General features: G+C 33.7%; 1 non-coding gene across 1 annotated transcript; it reads left to right on the top strand.

The window, feature by feature from the left end:
• Nucleotides 1-1,784: 1,784 nt before the first annotated feature.
• Nucleotides 1,785-1,890, top strand: LOC120361796 (U6 spliceosomal RNA). The gene has a single exon (XR_005577910.1). It is a non-coding gene; the product is annotated as a U6 spliceosomal RNA (small nuclear RNA).
• The last annotated feature ends 4,907 nt before the right edge of the window (nucleotides 1,891-6,797 follow it).

Genomic DNA, 6,797 nt, shown 5'->3' with positions numbered 1-6,797 from the left:
AAAAATATAGCATTTAAACAAATAAATGAAAAATAATAAAATACTATACACCCCCAGAAAAAAAATAGGCAAAGTTTATAGATAAGTGATTCACAATATAAAAATAATACTTGTTGTTTTAATGATAAAAATTATTTAAAATCACATATAATTAAAGGACACAATATTAAAACAAGTTAATTTTATCACTATAAAATCCACATTTTAAAATATTAATCATATTTAGTACCATTAGGAGTGTGAATGTCTATATATTATTAGAGAAGTTTGAATCAGTTTGCATTTGCAGGAATATTTTAATATATATCAAAGACTTAAAACTTGCAAAACGATGAGTTTGCGTCCTTTGTAGGGACATGGATGAACCTGGAAACCATCATTCTCAGCAAACTGACACAAGAGCAGAAAATCAAACACTGCATGCTCTTACTCATAAGCGGGTGTTGAGCAATGAGAACACATGGACACAGGGAGGGGAGCACTACACACTGGGGTCCATTGGGGGGAAATGGGGGAGGGATGAGGGGGTGGGGAGGCGGGAAGAGATAGCATGGGGAGAAATGACAGATACAGGAGAGGGGACGGAAGGCAGAAAACCACACTACCATGTGTGTACCTATGCAACAATCTTGCATGTTCTTCACATGTACCCCAAAATCTAAAATGCGATAAAAAAAAAGGAAGAAAAAAAAAAAAACTTGCACATCCTTGGTCTCGGTAACTCTACATCTTGGAAGTTTTTACAAGAAAATAGTAAAGATGTCTACTCCTGGGAATGCAACCCAAATACACTTTTATAGGATTCCACCTGAGGGTATCACTTGGTACTCCTTGATTTGGAGACTGAGACTTCAGTCTAGCAAGGTGGATATTACAGGAAGAGTGGACAGATAGAGTGCAGTGGATGCTTACAGTGACAAGTGAACATTACAGTAAGCAGCTGTGGAAATGTGCTACCTTAGTAACATATATGTGTCTTAAAAACACATCATCAAGTGAAAAAAGAATGATACATATAGCACAGTTTTCATAAGTACAAAGTATATGCACAGTCCCAAAATATTTTACTAAAACATGTACACATAAAATAAAGTACAGTAAACATGTTTAATGACTTTCTATAGGGGAGTGGGAGTGGTGGAAGAAAGACTAGTCGACCACAGGGACACTGGGAAATTATGATAGCCAAAGGGACCTTAATGGGGGTTACGTGATAATGAGCAAAGGACTGGAATGCACAATTAACTAAAGGCTCTGCATCTGCTTTTTAAGAAAATATATGAAATATACTAGATATGACCAGACATGCCATTACAAAGATGTAAAACCTATTATGAATTAAATTGCAGAATACTGTATTGCACATGTTAAAATATGAACAGCAATATGTATTTTTAAGCATTAAAATAATGACATAAGAAACATTTACTGGCCGGGCGCGGTGGCTCAAGCCTGTAATCCCAGCACTTTGGGAGGCCGAGGTGGGTGGATCACGAGGTCAAGAGATGGAGACCATCCTGATCAACATGGTGAAACCCTGTCTCTACTAAAAATACAAAAAATTAGCTGGGCATGGTGGTGTGTGCCTGTAATCCCAGCTACTCAGGAAGCTAAGGCAGGAGAATTGCCTGAACCCAGGAGGTGGAGGTTGCGGTGAGCCGAGATCGCGCCATTGCACTCCAGCCTGGGTAACAAGAGCGAAACTCCTCCTCAAAAAAAAAAAAGAAAGAAAGAAACATTTACTGGAAAACATTATTAAAATAACCAGACAAAAATCACATAACATACTCACTTAGATAGCATATATATTAAAATTGGAATGATACAGAGAAGATGAGCATGGCCCCTGCACAAGGATGACACGCACATTTGTGAAGGTTCCATATTTTTCAATATCATGAAAATGGCCATAGCACCAAATGTAATTTAGAGATTTAATGTTATTCCTATTAAACTACCATTTACACTCTTCACAAAGTTATAAACTATTTTAAAATTCATAAAAACTATTTAAGAATTCATATGGAACCAAAAGAGCTCGTATAGCCAAAACAATCCTAACCAAAAAGAACAAATTTGGAGACTTCACCTTACTGGACTTCAAATTATACTATAAGGCTAAAATGACAAAAACAGCTTGGTACTGGTACAAAAACAGACACATAGACCGATGGAACAGAATAGAGAACTCAGAAATAAGACCGCACATCCACAACCATCTGATCTTCAACAAACCTGACAAAAACAAGCAATGAGGAAAGGATTTCCTATCCGACAAATGGTACTAGGATAACTGGCTATTTGGAGAAAATTGAAACTGGACCTCTTCCTCACACCTAATACAAAAATTGACTCAAGATGAATTAAATACTTAAATGTAAAACCCAAAACTATAAAAAAATCCTAGAAGAAAATCTAGGCAATACCATTCAGGCCATGGCAAAAGCAAAGATTTCATGATGAAATTGTCAAAAGCAATTGCAAAAAAAAAAAAAAAAAAAAAAAAAAAAAAAAAAATTAACAAATGGGATCTAATAAGAGCTTATACGCAGCAAAAGAAATATCACCAGAGTGAACAGGCAACCTAGAGTGGGAGAAAATTTTTGCTATCTATCTATTCAACAAAGGTATAATATGCAGAATCTACAAGGAACTCAAACAAATTTACAAGAAAAAAAGAAACAACCCCATTAAAAAGTGGGTGAAAGACATGAACGGATACTTCTCAAAAGAAAACATTCATGCAGCCAACAAACATATATAAAAAGAAAAGACTCAACATTTCATTAGAGAAACGCAAATTAAAACCATAGTGAGATATAATCTCACGGCAGCCAGAATGGCCATTATTAAAAAGTCAAGAAACAACAGATGCTAGCAAGGTTGTGTAGAAACAGGAACACTTTTATACTGTAGGTGGAAATGTAAATTAGTCCAACCACTGTGGAATACAGTGTGGTTATTCTTCAAAGAGCTAGAAATAGAAATATCATTCGACCCAGCAATCTCATTATTGCATAATATACCCAAAGGAATATAAAGCATTCTATTACAAAGACACATGCACATATGTTCATTACAGTACTATTCACAATAGCAAGGACATTGAATCAACCCAAATGCCTATTATTGATAGACTGGGTGTAAGAAAATGTGGTACATATACACCATGGAATCTATGCATCCATGAAAAGAAAAGAGATCATGTCTTTTTCAGAGACACGGTAAAAGCTGGAAGCCATTATCCTCAGCAAACTAATGTAGGAATAGAAAACCAAACACACTATGTTCTCAGCTGTAAGTGGAAGGTAAAGGATGGGGTCACATAGACACAAGAAAGGGAACAACATTCATTGGGGCTTGTTGTTGGGTGGAGTCAGGGGAGGAAGAGCATTAGAAAGGATGGCTAATGCATGTTGAACTTAATACCTGGGTGATGGATTGACAGGTGCAGTAAACCACTATGGCACATGTTTGCCTATATAACATACCTGCGCATCCTGCACATGTTCCCCCAAACTAAAAACATTAATAATAATAATTTTTAAAATCTAAAACATAGCATAACAAATATTGCATTACTATCAAATATACTAAGAGAAACACTGCTAATCTATATATCAGGGTTTCCAAAATATGTTACTATTTTCCTTTTCGGGTTTTGGGATTGTGGAAGTACCCTATCTGATACCATTGAGTTATGGAAATTTGAAAATTTTCACATCACATTCTACTCAGAGATTTAACATGCTCTTGAGTTTCATGAGAAGATTTAGTAAGCAATTTAAGGTTATTTTAATGACTTCTAAATCCTGGGGAATATTGCAAATAATTTATATTGTGGGATGTTAGCCAACTTGAGGGCATGTAGATTTGACAGTATATTTACCTCACAATTATAGATATTAAGTGTTAGGTGTAATGGAGTAGGAACACGTAAATATATATTTCTTTATACATACACTCTTGTTTGGCACTATTTTTCATTTAATTATTGTTATAAGTGTGGCAGAAATGAATTTAGTATTGCTAATTACCTTGCGGATGGTAAGGCTTTCATAAACTCATAGGGACATAGGTTAACTTATAAAAATTTGTCTAATGAAGACTAAAATAAATTCTGTCTGGTGGAAAATATATTCCCAAATATTATGACTTATAGCTCTGTAGGACATTAAGCAGTTGGTTAATGCAGCAAAATTTATTTAACTCTTTTATTAAATAGCCTACAGATATCTAGTATCTCAAATGCTTGTTGACAGGATCTGACATTTTACTGAATCCACATTAATGAATTAAATAATACATTTGACATGTAATCTTTTGATATTTACAAGAGTTATAATTTCTCCTTATTGGAAATTATTATGAACAACACTTTACATGCTAGTGTGGTGATGGGAAAGTAATATAAAAATATTACAATGTAAAATTTGCTCCTATAAACAGGAATAATACTAACTCACTTCTCATAGATATATGGGGATAAATAAATTGCTTAAAATATGTAATTTATTTTAGAACAATGCCCCTTCCTTAGTAGGCCAGATGTAAGTTTTTCATAAATTAATGACAATCTGGACCTAATTTGTACATACATAAAAGTGTTAAATAAGATTATAGAGTTTCTGCCACAAATTAATTTCTTGGAGATGGTTTACAGTCATGTTACAATAAACATAATTATCAGAAATAGACAAAGGTCCTCTTTTATGCTCAATATTTTTATATTAAGCTAATAATAAAATGTTACAGGAGATGTTTAGTAATCCTGAAATGTTACCAAATTTGAAAATTAATCTACTATATTTATAGGGTCATACTTTTTGTTAGAAACATATTGAAAATAGAGCGTTACACTTAATGAAAGTAGATACTGATACATAGAGATTTATAGGTAAATGGGTATATCCACATATAGAAATACATACATATACATGTTAAAGTGTATATATGTTAATCCATATTGCTATCTGTATATACGTATAAACACACACACACACACACACACATATATATATACATACATTTGTGTGTGTCTGTGTGTCAATTATACATATCTTCAATATGTTTCAAATGTATATGCTGTAAAAAATATAAAGACAAACACACATTTCACTTGGAAAATGTACGTTATCTGGATTAAAAAAAAGACTACATTAAGTAACTAAACAACTACAGTGCAAATATAAGCGTGTCTTATCCATTATCTTTTTCTGTTTGTGGCCATTTTTAACTCTGGAAAGTATAGCAATGTTTTCATGAGTTCAGTGGATGGGTGGGAGTGTGAGTAGGGGGCAAGAGACAAAGAGAAAGATAGAAAATTATTGATAATTTTCTATACCAGTAATCATTATATGCAGCCATGTTGTGTTTATGAGAAGTTGCATTTATGTTGCATTTATGAGAAATTAACATATTTAATAATGTATTATAGGAAGTACTTTTTCAGACTAAAATAAGAACTTCCAGAAATACTCTCTTCTGTAAAAGCAATAAGAACTCTGGCAAATGATATGTCAACATCCACATTTTTAAAAACTCTGGAAATTACTCAAACGCTTGTAACAATATGAGGAATATTTATTTTTAAAAAAGTGCTGATTCTTGGTAACAACAGCAAGTTTTATGATATGCTATCTTGCCCCATGCCGTTCTCCATCCTCCCCTACCCATTTCCCTGATAGTCTTGAAGCCAACCATCTCAAAAACAGAGTAATTGTAAAAATGAGCACTCTAGCTATCACTAAAGAGATGTAACAGTTGGAACTACTCATATATCACTATGGCTAATAATCTGTCACCATTTGGTTTATCTGGAAGTTTTCTGGAAATTTTCCATTCACAGGACTGTCTTTAGCTGACCTAACTCAGAAATTATTTAGTGTGAACAACCCTATTTCCTGGGAATCCACCCCCCCCCCCAAAAAAAAAACAGAGGAAATCATAAAAATTTATAAAGAAAATCTGGAAACAGCTATGGGCATGGGAACTTAAAAATACCCAGACACTTTCCTGACAATCTAGAAGCCATGCATGTGTGCAGGGCTGTGTGGATGACAAACACCTGAGAATGTGCAGAATATCACCTGTGGCTATTATCAATGGTCTATACACCAGGAAATGAAAAGTAAGGCAATTAAAAACTGCTGAAGTGTTAAAGATGAGCCAGAAATGCATGCATACCTACACACACACACACACACACATACATTTTTTAATAAGGCCAGGAGACACACAACTTTAAGGCATTTAAGGAACTCTCTGTCTAAACATTATCAAAACAATGTACAAATTGAATAAAATTCCAGTGACCACATATGAGAAAGAATACATAATGTCATAATGAATCAGGAGAATTAACTAAACAGGAAGAAAGGGGAAAAAATAATTGTTTTAAAGTAGCAAATCCCATTTTAATGACAAGTAGAACAAGGCAGAATATCAACAAGGAAATACATGATGTGAATAACACTGTAAACAAACTGCCTTACAGATAAAAGAAAACACTCCACGCAACAGCAGCAAGAATCCAAGATTTTTCTTTAGTGTACATGTCACATTTCTCAGGATAAAATGTGTGTAAGACTATTATAACAAGCCTCAAGGAATTTAAAAGTTTAAAATTGTACACATTACTCTCTGTGATTAAAAATAAATGAAATTAGAAGTTAGTAACAGAAAGAAATTTGTGAGCTTCCCAAATACCTCAAAATTAAACAGCATATTCCTAAATAGCCAATGAATCAAAGAAGAAATCACTGGGGAAACTATAGCAAGTTTTGAGATTAATGAAA

This window comes from Saimiri boliviensis, chromosome 13 (genome assembly GCF_048565385.1).
Source record: "Saimiri boliviensis isolate mSaiBol1 chromosome 13, mSaiBol1.pri, whole genome shotgun sequence".
NCBI lineage: Eukaryota > Metazoa > Chordata > Mammalia > Primates > Cebidae > Saimiri > Saimiri boliviensis.
This window is presented reverse-complemented; position numbering and strand designations above follow the sequence as displayed.